General features: G+C 43.6%; 1 protein-coding gene across 2 annotated transcripts in view; it reads left to right on the top strand.

Annotated features, from left to right (window-relative positions):
• The window catches only part of LOC147702338 (ATP-binding cassette sub-family A member 9-like), a 1,822,583-nt gene that overhangs the window by 1,587,614 nt on the left and 217,215 nt on the right, over positions 1–17,754 (top strand). The gene's annotated exons all lie outside the window — the stretch shown is intronic.

Below are 17,754 nucleotides of genomic sequence, written 5' to 3'. Positions count from 1 at the left end.
AAACAGAAAAAGCCCCCCGCCACACTTTTCGTGGGATCATATGGGACCACGCAATTGTGCACCCTGGAACTCTCCTCGCTAACCAACTTACAGTGGAAAGCATCGCCTCAAGAAGAAGTCGTCTACCAGTGGTGACCAAATCATTGCCCCCAAGATGTACTATGACTACAGACGGCGGTGACCTCGTCCGCCCTAGCAAACCCTCGAAAAATGATTGAAAGTGGTCAATACAGAGACCGCCTCTTCCGTAGAAGGACACACTGTACCCGTATTCCCCAGCCACGTGAATCATGTCACCTGCCTTGAATACGTCCGCGGCACGCCTCACGTATGAGTGGCCCACGACCCACACCTCCTTTTTCACAGCCGGTGATGTCTGACCGCTGGCCCGGTGTTGGGTCGACTGCATAGTCCGCCCCGCCTCGTAGGCTTGCGCAACTGGAAACCAAACAAAAACAAGAAGCGTGAGTACATCATTATAGCTTCACAACATGTGCAACCGCACATACCTTTTATAACAATTGGAGGACCAACGCCCCACACGTTTAACTTGTTCCACATTCAGACCCCTGGCTGTAGCCTCTGTAGCAGCCCCTATCCGAAAGGAATGGGTCCCAAACTCGCCCGGGTTCAAGCCCGCAGCGGTAATCGACATCGCAAGCACCCGCTGAAACTGAAACCTTGTCAGTGGGGTGGCGTCAGCGTGTCTCAACAAGGTCCCCCCCCATGATGCCACCCTTCGTGTTAAATAATCCTCTAAACACTTCACCGGGCACATGGAGGACCCAGGAATCCTGCGTATGACTATGCAATCACCTATCCCACTTTGGTCGGTCTTGGACCTGACAAACGAGACAGTCATTGTCTCCCCTCTGATCTGAACGTGCTCCTGGCACAGTCCTCCCGTCACATCCTGCTTGTTCCCCGCCACTAGTTCGCTTACCCGCATAGCCCCATGAAATGCCAGCGTAAAAGCGGCTCGGAATAACACTGTCTCAAACTGAGATGAACATGTTGCAGGGAGTCTGGATACTAACAGGGCCAACCTATCCAAACCTATCGGGCGCCTCTCATCTACTCTGCGACCCTCAAGGCGTTGCCACCCACGTAGCGCTTTTTGTACCACGAAAGACGCTGTCGGGTCCTGGATCCCATGAGCCCTAGCAACAAAGGAAATGGCAGCCCGATGCCTCTGGGCCGTAGCCACCGATTTCCCTGCCAGATGGAAAGACATCAGAAATTTCACTACCCATTCCTCCTGGCCCCAAAGTTCCCCTCTAACAGTCCCCAAAAAGGCCAAATAGGAACGGAACGCCCCTTCATATGCCTTCCTCGTCCTGGGTGCTAAACTCTCTCCCACGAGGTTACGAAGTTCGGGGCACCGAGAGACCAAAGAGCTTCGGGAAAGGGTGCCGGCTCCGGGTCCGCTGTGGGCAGAAAACCCCAGAAGGCCTGCATACGAAAACGAGAAAGGGCATCAGCCGCCTGGTTCATCACCCCCGGGACATGTCTTGCTTTAAATAGCACATTCAATTGCATACACAGTAATACGATTTCCTTGAGTAGTCTCAAAATCCATTTGCATCGTGCTGCCTGGCTATTGATACACTCAACCACGGTCATATTATCAGACCAGAACACCACAGAGTGATCTCTGAACCCCTCGGGCCATGTTCTCAGGGCCACCAGAATGGGAAAAAGTTCCAGGAAAGCAATGTTACTTGTCAGTCCACTGTCATGCCACCATGCCGGCCATTTTTGTGCAGACCATCGAGTGCCAAAAATGGCACCAAAACCTATGCTCCCTGCCGAATCTGTCCACAACCCCAGCTCCTCCGAGGACACGGCCGGCTTATTCCAGACAACTCGACCATTGAAATCCGCCAGAAATGCCAACCAAATGCGCATGTCCTGGCGAACCTCCGCCGAGAGCCTTGTGCGATGATGACCCTCCTTCAGGCCGACCATGGCTTGAGCGATCGAGCGGGAAAAGGGGCGGGCCATTGGTATAACTCTTAGGGCAAAATTCAACTGTCCCACCAACTGCTGTAATTGATGCAGCTTAACTTTCGACTCACTTATACACATTTGCAGGGATGCCCTGAACCTTAACACTTTGTCCCCTGGTAAACGAAAACAACCTTCTCCGGAGTCTAACTCGATCCCCAGAAACTCGAGGCAAGTCGAGGGACCCACAGTCTTACCTGGTGCCAATGGCACGCCAAACTGATTCATTAAAACACAAAATGCAGCCAAAGCCTGCCCACATTCCGGATCCCCGGCTGCCCCCAGGAACAAAAAGTCATCAAGATAATGCATCACATGTTGAAAACCCGTCTTCTTTGTGAAGACCCATTGTAGGAAACTACTGAATTTTTCGAAATAGGCACAAGATATAGAGCACCCCATCGGCATACACCTATCTATGTAATAATGACCCTGAAACATGAAACCCAGGAGACGCTGATCGTCTGGATGTACCGGGAGCAACCAGAACGCTGACTCGATATCAGATTTTGCCATCAGCGCACCGGGCCCCAGGCGATTCAAAATGGCTACGGCCTCATCGAAGGATGCGTACCGCACCGAACACACTTCCGGGTCTATCGCTTCGTTTACGGAAAGACCACGTGGGGCTGATAAATTATGTATCAGCCGAAACTCACCCGGGTCTTTCTTGGGGACCACCCCTAACGGGGAACAAACAAAGTTAGCAACTGGCGGTACACTAAATGGACCGGCGACTCGACCTCGAGTAACCTCCTTCCTGATCTTTTGCTGTACTACGGTCGTATGCTGTAAGACCGATATCTGGTTTTTACATTTTCCTACACCCTGAAAGTCCCCTACTGGGATGCGGAAACCATATGAAAACCCGTTCCGCAACACCCCAGCGGAAGCACGATCTGGGTATTCGCTGAGCCAAGGAATCATTGCCAAGGTATCAATCGGGGTAGGTAAAGGCGCCCCTCGGACTATGTTAGACCTGTTTGGCGCCTCCTCTACCCCCGTTATCACCCATTTTTGCTCTGCACATGGACTCAGGATGGGATGATTGCCCACACCCACTACATTCGTGTCTAAATTTGCATGACCCCTGAGGCCTAGTACATTTCCCCCTGTTAAAGTTCCAACAAACCCCCCTTTTACCTGTGTTGCCGGAAGGCCTCGAGTGATTGTCGGTACCCGTACCTGATCGAAAGGGCGTCCCCGCATTTTGGCGGGAGGATTCGCCAACGTTACTCCCTATTAATGGCAATTTCAACATACCAGTATCCTCCATTTTGGACCAGGACACAGAATCATAACAATCCCAAGTTAAGCTTTTATCATGTTCTTTTGCTTTTCTGAAAATATTATCATAGCAGAACCAATGATTGCCCTCGTGTGATACAGAGTACCCCATGATCCGTGACTGATAAATCGGCAATTCGGGTAGCAATTCGGGCCTACGTTCCCCCAAGATGGATGTAAAAAACCCCCACGCTTTGCCCCAATTGCCAATGTTTTCATTTACCTTAAAGGCGGCCATCTTTGCGCGCCAAACACTCGGATGCATGAGGTCCTTTTGGCACTTAACATGCTCCATCTCATAATGATCAGTAAGCAACGAGAAGATGTTTATATACTCCCCTGCCCATATCTTCTCTTTAATAGCTAACGGGACATGCTGACCCAACTTTTCCCTTCGAGAGGGTGCCGACTCATCCCTCGCAATCGGCAATGGCCGCTTACCTGAACCGGACGCTGTCTCTGCGACTGAACCTGTCCCCTGTGGTTTCTCCACTGCCGCAGCCGGCGTGGATGCCTTCGCTGCTTCCCGTGTTTCACGCAGTTGCTTCATCAAAACCTGCGCGTTGACAGCCGTGGCGCCCTCGCTACCTTTTCCCAACCACGCTGCTAATTGTGCTGCCAGCTCGGGCGGCATATCTTCCCCGGACACGGGGGTGACCACAACGGGAATTGGATTCCCTTCCTCCGGCACCGGAGTGGGTGCTTCGAGCGGGGTACTGGGACCCGGGATGTCTCCCCCAGCTGCTCCCCTCCTGGGCCTCTTGCCTTTTCCTGCCGGAGCTGCTCCTGCCAAAGGACGTTTCGGCCCCCCTTCCTCATCCTTGTCCGCCATTCGCCTCTTTAGGTCGGTAACCTCCTTCATGAGAACGCGCAGCATCTGGTCGGTAGTCATTCGCTTTCCCACCTTCCTCGGCATTCTCCAACAGAGTATCTGGAAAACAAACAAGAACGATTACAACGCTCAAAATTGGCTCTTCGTTCCGTCTCGAGCTCACGTGCAGCGAGGAGGTGCAGCTTCAGAGCACAGGAACAAGAGGATGCTTTCTTGGCTTGTTGCTCCTTTTATCCGTCTTCAGGGCGGGCGTAAACCCGCCCCTGCCTGCCCCAAGGGCGTGGCCGGCTGCGTCAGTGTCTAGGCCAACCCACTCTAGGGCGGGAAAAGGCGCGCCCCGGCTACGCCGCTTCGGGCATACCAGCCGAGACTCGCCTCCCGCCCAAGATGGCTTCCCGGGGGGATCGTGGTACTCCGCCATACGTTCGGGGGGACCGAATGGTCGCCCCTTTCCAATGGCGATGCATGGTATAATTACCATAACTGTATTTTTTTTCTGTTCCTCTGGACAGTTTATCTTTACAAATTAGGCAGGTAACATACCGGGCGTTCACCTTTTTTTGTCCTTCGGGAAATGAAAAAAATTGCCAAATATAATTTTCTTTTATATGGGACCTCCTTGGCTGTTCTTTTAAAAACCTCCTTCTCCCTTGAACCTCTTCCTCTTCTTCCTCCTCTTGTTGGAGGATAACCTGAGGAGATGGTCCTCTCTTCCTAGGAGGTTGTGGTGGTGGTGGGGGTCCACTAGCTGCAGCAATCATTGAAGCCATTTGTAAGGTAGTCAATGTAGGTCTTTCTCCCATAAAAATGAAAGTCAGAGTGAGGAAAAAAGGTGGGGCTTTCATCATTTGGGATAAAAAAATGTTCTAAACCAATGAAAAGTGTTATTTTAAGGTCATATGACCAAGCCTTCCATCATTAGGAAACCAAAAGTAAAATGAACCAATGAAAAGTTTTATAAACTAGTCACATGACCTGTTATGCTTACGTTACGCGCTCCGCGCCGCACCCCGGATCGCTTCCGGTGCGCTGCGCTTCGCGCCTCTGTTCGCGTTCCGGAGCGCTTCCGGGTGCGCTAACGCGGCGCGTCATAAGACGCATTACGCGGTAACGCGATACGTCACGCTTACGCGACGCCTCACGATGTTGCTTTCTAACGTGATAGTTGCGCTAACGGAACGTTTACCGGTTCGCGGACCGGGTCGCGGAACAAATTGAAGCACATTTTACAGCTTTTGATATTTGCTATTAAAAAACCATTGAAATTCACTGAAAAAAACATAGGTTATAGACCATATATAGTTAGGAATTAGCATTTACACAACCTTGAAAATTCACTGAAAAAACCATAGGTTATAGACCATATATAGTTAGGAATTAGCATTTACAAAACCTTATTTTACTCACACAAAACCATTAAAATTCGCATATATAGTTAGTTGCACTAACTATATATCGCGCACCCGCAATCCACTGCTGATCATGTCAGATATTACATCATTCATGACATGGTCAGTGACATCACTGATGACATCACTGATGACATCTCAAATGACATCACTGATGACAACATCCATTGACTGTATGTTTCTGTAAAGTTAAAATATGTCTTACATATTGAAGAATGAGTGGATGTATAAGTGTCTGGATGAAGGATTTAGTAGGTGCATGACTGACTGTATGAGTGAGTGATTAAATGTATCTCACTGAGTGCATGGGTTAGTGACTAAACTGTCTTAATTTGTGTATCATTATGTCTGTTGTTTTGTAAACTGCTGCATGTGTTGATCAGTAGCTATCTGAGTAACTATATGTGTTATTGATTTGTTGCCCAAGTATTTGTATGGGAGATTGAGTGTGTGTGTGTGGGTGGCTGGGAGGTGCGTAACTCTGTGCATAGATGTGTGAGCAGTTGATTCACTAGATGTATTGGTTCAAAAGTGCATGTGGAATCAGCTGTATGGGCGGTTGACTGTGTGCATGAGTGTATTGGTGAGTGAATGGATATCTCAGTGCTACATGTCAAAGTAAGTACATATGTAAAACACAGTACATGTGAGAGTTGACATATATAAATAACTGTGCATAAGAGCCAGTGAATTTGTGAGTGGCTGTATGGATCATTGTGAACTTGTATCAGTGATTGTATAAGAGAGTAAATTTATGTTAGAATATGTTTGAATTAGTAAGGTGTGTATAACTGTATAGTTGAGGAAATGGAGGTGTGATTGATTCTTTGCATGACTGACTAGAAGTATGAGTAACTCCATGGATGAGTGACAAACTGTGAGTGTCTGTTTACACTGATTGTATCTAAGGTTATATTAGAGTCTGAAGAGGTTCATCGTATTATCACATGAATGATATTATCAGTGATATGATCAGTAATGTCAAATGAGATGTCATCAGTGATGTCATCAGTGATGTCATTTGAGATGTCATCAGTGATGTCATCAGTGATGTCACTGACCATGTCATGAATGATGTAATATGTGACATGATCAGCAGTGGATTGCGGGTGCGCGATATATAGTTAGTGCAACTAACTATATATGCGAATTTCAATGGTTTTGTGTGAGTAAAATAAGGTTTTGTAAATCAAATTCCTAACTACATATGGTCTATAACCTATGGTTTTTTCAGTGAATTTTCAAGGTTGTGTAAATGCTAATATATCTAAACAGAAGGGACACTCTGCGCTCAAGCTCACAGCAAAAAGCCCCACAAGGAAACAGAGGGCAAACAGGAAGCGGGCAGAACGCAGGAAATGCAACAAAGCAAGGAGGAGAAAAGAAATCAAACAGGGGAAGGTGGAACAAGAAAAGAGGGCAAACAGCGGCGCCCCCTCAGTAATTAACCTCACGAATACAACTTTAACTGACAATGAAACCTCCATTCTATCTTTGGGATTGTCGTACTGTCCCCCCAGGGACTTTAATTACGCAGACACCCGTATGGATGTTTTCAGGTACGTGAGGAAATTAAAGCTTAACAAATTCCACCGACAACACCCCTACAAAAAGTCCAAATCAGCTGCTCCAACTAGTCCATCGATACTAACGGCCAGTGAAGGCTTGGAAATGCAAGAAATTTTGGAGCTGCAATGTGAGAATGTGGGAGCTCCAGCGCCAAGTGATGAAATGGGCGGCAGGGGCACCAGCACAACTCCTTTCAAGCCCAAATCCACTTTCCTCCCAGTATCTATTCACGACAATTTGGATGTGTACCATGAGCTTATAATTGGTGACTTGAAAAAACTTTACATTGCCTCCAACAACAGAGAGAAAGCAGTCAACAGAAAAAACGCCTGCTACTACAATCTGGTCAAAAAATTGAAGAACGACGACAAAGTCATAGTTAAGCCTGCCGATAAGGGCGGTAATATTGTCCTATGGAAGCGGGAGGAATATATCAAGGAGGCAGAACTCCAGCTGGGCGATATCGACTGCTACAAAAAGAGCAACTTATCGATTGTAAAAGCAGCGTGGTCGGACCAGAATTCAAAGTTAATGGCATGGCGCAGCGGTGGTCTCATCTCATTTGACGAATACAAGTACTTAAAGAAGGACTACCCAGTCATCCCCAGTTTCTATCTACTTCCGAAGGTGCACAAGGATCCCCTTGTGCCCCCTGGCAGGCCCATTATATCGGCCATAAACAGCTCTACTGAATGTATTTCTCGCTATATAGACTACTTTCTCCAGGAGTGGGTAAAGAACTTGGGTTCTTATGTAAAGGACACAACTGACTTTTTGTGCAAACTGGCCTCAATCACCTGGGACAATGAACTCTTACTTATTACCATGGATGTATCTTCATTATATACATCAATTCGACACCGTGATGGTATTAAGGCTGTTGAGCACTACCTAGGCAAACGCCCCATGGAATGTATACAACACAACAAAATGCTTGTTGGTATGTTAAAAATTTGTTTAGAACAAAATTTCTTTGTTTTTAATAATCAAATATACCAGCAAATGAGGGGTGTAGCCATGGGGGCCTGCTTCTCCCCAAGCTTTGCTTGCCTCCATATGGGGCTTTGGGAGGAGCAGGTCCTAATGGGCGAACACATGGAAGTAATGCAAAATAAGGTTATGCTCTACCTGAGGTATATTGATGACCTGTTTTTTATTTGGAGGGGCACACATGATGAGGCTACTGAATTTGCGAACTTATTGAATGTAAATGATCTGAACCTGAAATTTACATCAAACATCGATAAGGAAAAGGTCACTTTCCTTGATGTGGAGGTGTATATCAAGGAGGGAGCTTTACACACTAGATTGCATAGGAAGGCGACTGCCGGAAATACGGTCCTACATGCCAGCAGTCAGCATCCCTCACATCTGATACGCAGCATCCCCTACGGGGAGATGCTGAGACTGCGGAGAATTTGCAGTTCTGATTTGGAGTGTAATCTGGCCCAACAAGCTAGCAAAGCGAGATTCCTACAGAGAGGATATAGCAGTACTCTGATAGAAGGAGCCATCAGACGTACTAGGGACATCTCGAGAATAGATGCACTCATGCCCAAGACCAAACCCAATACGGAAGGGGACAACAATGAGCGTATTACATCTAGAGCCATTGTGACCTATAGCAACCAGCACTCCCAAATTAGAAAGATCCTGAATAAAAATTGGAACCTGGTTAAGGGTGACCCTATTATAGGGGACCTGGTACCGGACAAACCAAGTGTAACGTTTCGCAAATCCCCTAGCCTTGCTAGTGCACTAGTCAATAACATGTTAGAACCCACTAAGTCCTGGATAGACAACATCACTGGCTTCAAAAAGTGTCTCACATGTAAGGCCTGTCGCCACGGGATTAACAAAACCCAGGTCCAACGTCCTTTCTCGGATAAGCCCTTTATCATCAACAAAAGATTAACTTGCAAGACAGAATATGTTGTTTATGTCTTGCAATGCCCTTGTGGATTGCAATATGTTGGAAGTACTCGCCCACCTGCACACAAGCGCATTTTACAGCACTTAAGGGCAATTTCCGGGAAGGATCAGGCCTACCCAGTGGCTAGACACTTTGAGGCTGTACACGGGAGTGATCCCAGTAGCCTACAGTACTTCTTGGTTGATACAGTGTTGCCTCTGAAAAGAGGGGGTAACCGGGACGCAAAACTGCGTCTCCTGGAAACCAGATTCATTCTTGAATTCAACACCAAAAGCCCGGGAGATCTTAACAATAGCGAGGACCTTTACACCTGCCTCTAACTAACTGAAATACAATCTTCCCCTCAAGTATGCATATACTCAGTGTTGTCTGGATGTAAATAGTAATTTCCCCCTGTACCATTTCTTGGTTTTCTTTTAACTGACTCTGCTACCTGCTGTTAACTGTAGCATGTTTTTAACCATTAGTATAGATTCACTAATTTCACTCCATAAACATTTCTCCTGCTATACAGTAACTAAAAGAGGTTGTTATAAAGTGCATGCTTTCAATTCAAACACCTTGTGAGATTGCTTTGAATATGCCCACTTGGGCACAATTTCTGTCTTTCATGTATTTCTTTATAGAAATGAGGGCGGACATGCCCAGTGATGATGAATAAGGGTTCTTCAAATTAAATGTGCTATATATATTGAAATAATTATGTGGATGTATATATATGAAAATATGGTTGTTTGAATTTGCCAACTTTGGTTTTTAAGACACCTTTTTTTCTTAATCATTGTGTACATATATGAAATATTTGGGGCCATAGCATTATATTTATAGCCCAATGAAGATCTATATTTTTGTAGCCTTGTATATATGTATATATAATGCAATTTATTTATATTTGTATAATAATTATGACCATTTTAAAACATTGCGTTTTTGCACATTTGAACCCCTTGGGCACTATGCCCTTTATTCAAACTTAGAAAGATAAAGCTTGTCTTCACTTTCCATGAATTGTCAGGATTGGGAGAAAAAAATGCAATTTGCACAGGTGTGATTAATTATGTATTTGCACTTTAAAAACCCTCGTTTGTGTTCATGACACTTTGTGTGAGCAAGCCTCTTTACGAGGTGAAACGCGTCATGGCGATATTGCAGGCTTGGATTCTTTGCACTGAATAAACCACGCTGAGAAACTGCACTTACTTTGTGGTCTTCGCTTCTTTCGTTGTTCTGCGGAAAGCAGGATTTTGACTACGACCTTTGGACATATATATATATATATATGTGTATATATGCCCGAAGGGATTCCCAGTAAGGTTTTCACCAGGAAACACAAATGACTCGCCCTCCAGGGTCCGTGTATGGAGATGTTTATTTTCAACGCGTTTCGACCAGGCGATCTTTCTCGTTAGCCAACCACATACAAAAACAATCACCATTTTAAAGTGCAAAAAAAAGGGTAAACATAGAAAAAGGACCAAAGTCCGAGAAAAACTACAAACGAGCTAGAAAACAGACTCCTTTGTTTTTCTGCTCAGGTAATGCATGTTATAACCACTCAACCGAAATTTCATTTTAGCAAAACCTATAATTCCATTTTGACATTTACAACGCTTAGCAAATCAGCATGATTGTATCAAAGTAAGCTGGAATTAAGGAAAATAATCATGATTAATTTTGTAAGAAATCATAAAAATCATACAAATCTTAAAAATCGGGCCCGGCCAAGTGGCCTAGTGTTAGAGTTCTCGGAAAAGATTACACCATTAGAAAATAATATATATATATATATATATATATATATATTTGTGCAAATTAAAATAAAAAACTGAAATTTGCAAGTTATGTTTATGCCCACAATCAATTACTCACACAACTGCCATGAAAACCATTCCTTCCACATCAACCCTTAGTTTGACAGATGCAATTACAAATAATCTTACAGAAGAGACTTTATACATATATTACCCTTAATATCAATGTAAAAAAGAGGAGTCTTAGAGCAGTATTATTTATTGGTTTGAGCACCAGCCTATTGTATTTTATGTATCGTTGTAATGTATTGGTACCGATTGGTAATAATATTGTAAGGTTGTACGCATTAGATTTGGTGTGCAAGCTGTGGCTTGTATGGTTATTTTCCACGCTATGGATTGTGGTGCTAACCATAACTTTCACATTTTAATGACTTTCTGGTTTTAATTCACAACCAAAACAGTACTTGAACAGAAGTTTTTAACCCCTTCGCTGCTCATGACGAGCTCAGCTCGTCATGCAGTACACTGGTCGTGTGCTTATGATGAGCTGAGCTCGTCATGAACAATGGGGATCATGCATGTGCAGCACAGAAGGGGAAAACCTCTAGCAGCCAAGGTGTTAAAGTAAATTTCTAAGACTTTTTGCCAAATATGTGCTACAGTGTTATAACCAAACCTGTTTTTTTAATCATATTTTACATGCAACAGTTTCCTGTGCCCAAGCAGCCATGGGAAGCCAACCCCCTCTTCATTATGATCAAGGGTTGGCTGCACACAAACCCTGTGCCCAACCCGCCAGGATTGGTCAACCCCAACCCCTTATGCCAAAGGCCAGTGGTGGTTGGCCATTCGACCTGGCATTCAGCCAGGCTTTGCGTGTTATGGGTAGCTAAGCCCTGCTGCTCAGTGCCAAGGATGTGTGAAGTGGAAGTTTCCTGTAAGGCCTGCTGTTGTACTTGGCCCTCTCTGCGGGGTCATCTCTAAATGTTTTTGCCTTCCTCTTCCTACTTTTGTGGGATTTGTCTTGGAGGGCCAGAGCTAAAATGCTTGGGTTCTCTGCCTAAAATATGGTAACATTGGCTCATACCCAATTTGCATATTTAATTACTTGTAAGTCCCTAGTAAAGTGGCACTACATGTGCCTAGGGCCTGGAAACTAAATGCTACTAGTGGGCCTGCCACACCCACTTAAGTAGTCCCTTAAACATGTCTCAGCCTGCCATTGCAGAACTTGTATGTGCAGTTTGAACTGTCATTTTGACCTGGCAAAATAAACCGTTTGCCAGGCACAAAACATTCTTTTTAATATATATGTCACTCATGGACAGCCCAGAGGGCAGGATGAAATGTATTTAAAAAGCATTACATGTTCTTTTAAGTTTTACATGTTCTGTTAGTGAAAAACTCTTACCTCTTCAAGGCATTTCTCTCCCATAGAAGAACATTTGAGTTGCCTTATAATATTTTATAAGTGTAATTTTCAAATGGGAAGAGTTAATCAGTTCATGTTTAGTCTCTCTGGATCTGCAAATTAAAATCCTAACTTATTGTAAAGTTGGATTTTAAATTGCAATTCTGAAAATGGCACTTTTGGAAAGTTTGCATATTCTTGCCTTAGACATTTGCTGCCTCTGGGTCACATGATTCGTTATAAGCATAATTTGGGCTTTTTATATTCCTAACGTAGACGTCTGCAAACACTGTGAGATTAGGTGTGACTGGATGGGCCATCCCTGGCAGGATGGGAGGCTGAACTTACACTTGAATAGGCTGTGTCCTGCCTTTACACAAAGAGCTGTATAACCGCCTAGTTAGCGAGGGCTATGAAGACACAGCATCTGTCCGTTTCTAAGGCTTGCCTCTAGAAGCTTCTCCCCATTTCAAAGGCACAACTGTGTATAAAAGAAGGACATCAGGCACCAAGTCTTCAGTATACTTCTGGACTTGTGGATACTCTGCCAGAAAAGACTCTTCTGCTGCTACAAGGACTGCTGTTCTAAAGGAACTGCTGCCCTGGTGTGCTTACCTGCTGACCTATTACCTCGTGAAGAAGGAGTGGACCTTCAACTACATCTTCTACCCAAGACCCCAGAGTGGCTCAAAGGCCTCAATCTGCTGAGCTCCTGGTCCAAGCCTCGGGGACATAAAAGTCTCCCCAACAGCTCCTGTACCCAGCTGAGGTGGTTTCCTGACCCCCAAGTGATGCCTCTGATGTGCTGGGCCCGTGGTATGGCTCAGGGGCTCCTGACGTCAAGCTTATGGGGTCCTCCCGACTGCAAAGATAAACCTTCAGGGGGTCTGATATAGGACTTTATCTGACTCGCACTCCTTTGACCTGAATGTTTGGCTTTGACCTGGTCCAGCACCATCAGGTATCCCCGGTTGTTGCTTGTTGCTTTTAGGTTTAGGTTACAGTTTTCAGTTTATTCTTTAAAAATGAATAATCTAATTCTACTGATTGGTTTTTTGTCATTTTGGTCTTGTTTTATTTATTAAATTCAAATTTCTCTAACCTGGTGTGAGTTACATTTTGAGTGGTGTTTTCACTGCTTTACTGTATGAAGTGTGACACAGATACTTTATATATTGTCTTTAAATTAGCCTGACTGATTTGTTCCAAGCTACCAGTGGATTGAGCAAAGGTTAATATTTGAGGTTTGCTTGTGCCTAAACCTAACTAGGTTTGTGGAAGCTGCTTGACCAGGGCTCACACCCCAGTCAACCAACAACCTAATGTCTAACACCTGCCCTTTTGCCAGTCCACTGCAGGCAAACAACTCATGCTTCACATTGAGCTGAGGGTGGTGGCTGCCGAGTCTGCCTTAGAGCTAGCCCCTGTTTGTCTAAATGTGTTAGGTTTGTTAGGGTCATCAAAGTCTCTTTAAGGTTTGCAGACCTTCACAAACTCCTAGACCAGCTGCAGGGTGTGTGGACCCTGCACCGTGGCCATGAACACTCAGCAGGTCCAACATTGAGTAATGTATGTTTGAAATACTAGAATGTCAAACACAGATTGACTGTCTTATTGGCAGAATTCTACTGAGACTCATATGTGTTAATAAAACATTTAAAAATGAAAATAGAGAATTTAAGACCCCTTGATTAGGGTTTGCAAACTCTTGACCTAGATTCACAGACCTTTGGGGTCAATGAACCCAGTGACAAAATCGGATATTTTATTTTTATTACAACTCCCTTGCAACCAGGCCTGCACATGTATTGCACTTTCACTTTTTTGTTTCAGGAGGTGATTACCTAATCCCCATGCCTTGTAATGGAAGCTACAACATTTTATTGTTCAGAGAAGTTTGAGTTTTCAGACCAGTCTTTGGATTTGTGCAACCCAAATGAATTGCAGGAAAAAAGTTCTCTCATGCAATCAAATTGATTGTTTTGTTATTAGGCACACACAAGATCCACAAACCAGGGACAAGTAATTGTGTATTTACCTGATGCGTGGTATCAGGTTCCAGGATGTAGCTATTGCTCCTGGTCAATTGCAGAAGATTGTAACCCCTCTTTGCCAGGCTTTTTCTTGTCAATTGATTCAGACTGAGGGTAGGATTTATAATCTTAATTTTTGGTAGGGGCGTATTCTTATTTTTATTTGCTATGCCGATCCCAAATATGAGAGGAGGTTGATCGAATGGGAGACCAGGGATTGCGGTAGTTGTCCTGCACACTGCACTTTATAATGCTAGTTGGCAAAAGGAGATGCATGCCTTGGCAATTACCAACTTTTTTAAATGCTGCGAACAGGTATGTTAAAATGGGGTTAGTTTGTATGCTGCGCTTTATATTGCTTTAGTTGGTTAAATGAGCTGCTGGCCCTGGGTAATATATTCCACCCTTCTAACTGCACTTTATATGTATGTGATAATGGGCTGTAACCTTCTACTGAGTTTTGTTCTTTTTAAATTAGGTCATGTCAGAGAGTAGACTGAATGGGACCCGGAGCTTCACTACAGTTTGTATCTTACACTCTGCACTTTAATACTCAATCGGGCAAAACTAGTTGTATGCCTTTGGAACTCAGTATCCTTGAAAGTTATTAAAAGGATCGATAATGTGTTGTGAACTTACCAAGTTTGGTACCCCTTAGATAGGTTGGGGTAGATAATGTGAGGCACTAGGTCAAACAAGACTTTAGGAATTAAGAAAGTATGGGCCTGCACATTCACTTTATAATGTTTTACCTGCCTACATGAACCTAATCTAGTGGGTAATAAATGATATCTTATATGTTCCTAATAGGTGTAAAATAATGTTTTGGCCCTCAATTGAGTTTTAATTTGAAGAAATCCTAAATGTTATACTGTAACCATCAATTTTTGCAAGTCGCTAATTGCAGTTTTTAGTGACTTGCAATTTGCGAGTCGCAAATCCTGATGTACAACAATGTCTGAGTCACTGTTTGTGATTCCCAAATGGGTCGCAAGGGACCTGTCTCAATATTATTCATGAGGCAGGTCAAAATTTGTGACCCATTGGGTATGGCCGGCAATGACAGTCAGCAGACCGCCATGTCTGTGACTGCTTTTTAAATACAGCAGTTTTTTCCAGGAAAATGGGAAGCTTTTTGAAAAATACAAATAAAAAGTTCTCCTTTTATTTTTTTTAGAAATAATGTTGGTGCCCCCATTCACAAAGGAAAACGGGTTCATTTGGGACCCCTTCCCTTTTGTGAATGTCTTACCACAAATTTGAAATTGGTGGTAAACTGCGACTGTTTCGCTACCAAATTCATGTTTGCAAAACATTCCTACATGCCAGTGCGACTCGCTATTAGGAAGGTACACCCTTGCCACGCCCCTTCCTAATAGTGACTTGCAACCCATATTGTGTAAGCAGGTAATAGTTTACCAACTGTCAAAATTGGATTGGTATATTTGAAATAATCTTACCGGTCCCAAACGGCCTGATGAGCCATTTGCAATCAGTAAAATGCGTCATATATCTGTCCCTTTGTTCTCTATTTTAGGACGATGATAAGCGTCAGTGAATTGATTGAAATAAGTATTATGTACAGATTTTATGATATTCTTTTCAATTTTAATTGAAGCCTATGTAATAGTTCTATAAGAATGGATTTCTTAGAAGTGAAGGAGTTTACTTGACTACATACCTACACATACTTACCGCTACAATATTTTGGTTCACATTGTCTTGGTCACAATATTTTTGTATAACAATATTTCATACACACTCTATTCTGGTGATAAGATATATCTTCCACTTAACATACAATCCTCTATAATTCCCCATACAATTACCAACCACTGCATCTGTCATTAGGGATTGAGGGAACAGGCTCCATTCTAGCCAACTGCAAATGGGCCAATTTGAAGGAAATTTGAAGGAAATTTACTCAATGAATGTTCCACATAAGACCACATATTATATGAGCAATACAAAAACCCTATTACTTTTTTGTGCACACTCCCTCCCATTAAGAGCAATACTGCATATCGGTTTGCTAATGATGTAATTGTAAGAATTGAGGATAATGGAGACGTCATAGATCCAGTATAGAGTGTATCAGGGATGTTAGCTAGCTTGCAGTTCGTCAAACACTTGATTACTAAAAGAGTACTTTGGAATGCCGGGTTACTCATTGGTAATCTTCATTACTCTAAGTCCTGGTCTTCCTGTTCCATTCCAGAACCCTTCCCTCCCTGGTTTCTGTTTATGGTGATTTGTTTTTGGTTTCTTTCTTATGAGTTTCTTTGGTATGCGCAGGATGTCCTTGTGATGTGCGTCCCCCTTTTTGCATGGTGGGTAGGCAGCGCCATATTGGGAGATGTATTTTGACCTCAGCTAGGTAAAAGTTTTTTTGGAGCATGTAAACTGCTCAAGCGTAAGGAATTGGACGGGAAGAAGGATGAGGAGGTAATTACTTACTAAAATGTGGCCACGCATACCTAGTTATGCATACTCTAAAATTGAGAGTGCATGTCATTAGTAATGGCACTGCCTATACTTTGCACTATACTTTTGTTGAAATTATGCTGATATTTTTAGGGTGTAGGGGGCCATATGTATCAACACATTTCCCCATAGACACAGAATGGGCAAAACCCTTTGATACATCTAGCCCTAAGTATGTTAACAGTGAGTTGGAGAGAAAAAATATGTAAGGAGATGGACTGATTGTGCTGTAGTGAGGGGCTAAATACGAGGAAGGAGCTTGATTAGAGGGAGTTTCTAGTTGTGGTTTTGGAAAGATGGTGTGCAGAAGGGATGGGTTGAGAGGAGGGATGGAAAGGGGTGGAAATGTTTAGGGAGATGTAAATAGAGAGGTTAGGTTTGACGTGTGGTTCTCTTAACAGTTCAGTTTCTCCTGGATTCGGAAAAAATGATGTATTTTGTTTCTTACAGAGAGAAAGCATAACAGATTGAATATAGATTGATGATAGAATCTGCATTTAGGATGCTTGATATTGTGCCAGTAAAGGACTGACATATGTATTGCTGATTCCAAAAGTCGATGCTTTCAGTCTAATGAAGATTTTTCTCATCTTGATAAATCTCCTCATATGGTTAAGTGTTAAATGGCGAAGCAAATTTTGAAACAGAGTGATCTTACATTTAAAATATGTGTGGATTGAAAAAGTTAGGATATAGAGGATATTGTAAAGAGACAGGTCTTAAAATATTTGTATAACCTTGGGGAGCAGGGCTGGTTGAGAAGGGTATAGGAAGATGAACAAGATGCATAGATTTGTTGTGATGGAGGACTGTGTAGGTTAGCAAGAAAAGTTACATTTCAGTTTAGTTTTTGCGCTGCCAGCTGTGGTCCTATCATTTTGTCATAATCTGATAACTGAGCAGAGCCATACTTATAGAGGAGGATGGATGAACTGTGGTAGGCCTTAGGAGATGACGTAAATTGAGTCTGTTCAGGAAAATTAACTCTCACTGAAACTTTGAAAAAAAGTCAGAGGCATAGTGGGCTACTAACCC

Source organism: Lissotriton vulgaris, chromosome 7 (assembly GCF_964263255.1).
Source record: "Lissotriton vulgaris chromosome 7, aLisVul1.2, whole genome shotgun sequence".
Classification (NCBI taxonomy): domain Eukaryota; kingdom Metazoa; phylum Chordata; class Amphibia; order Caudata; family Salamandridae; genus Lissotriton; species Lissotriton vulgaris.
The sequence above is the reverse complement of the archived record's forward strand: the minus strand, read 5'-3'. Positions and strand labels throughout refer to the sequence as shown.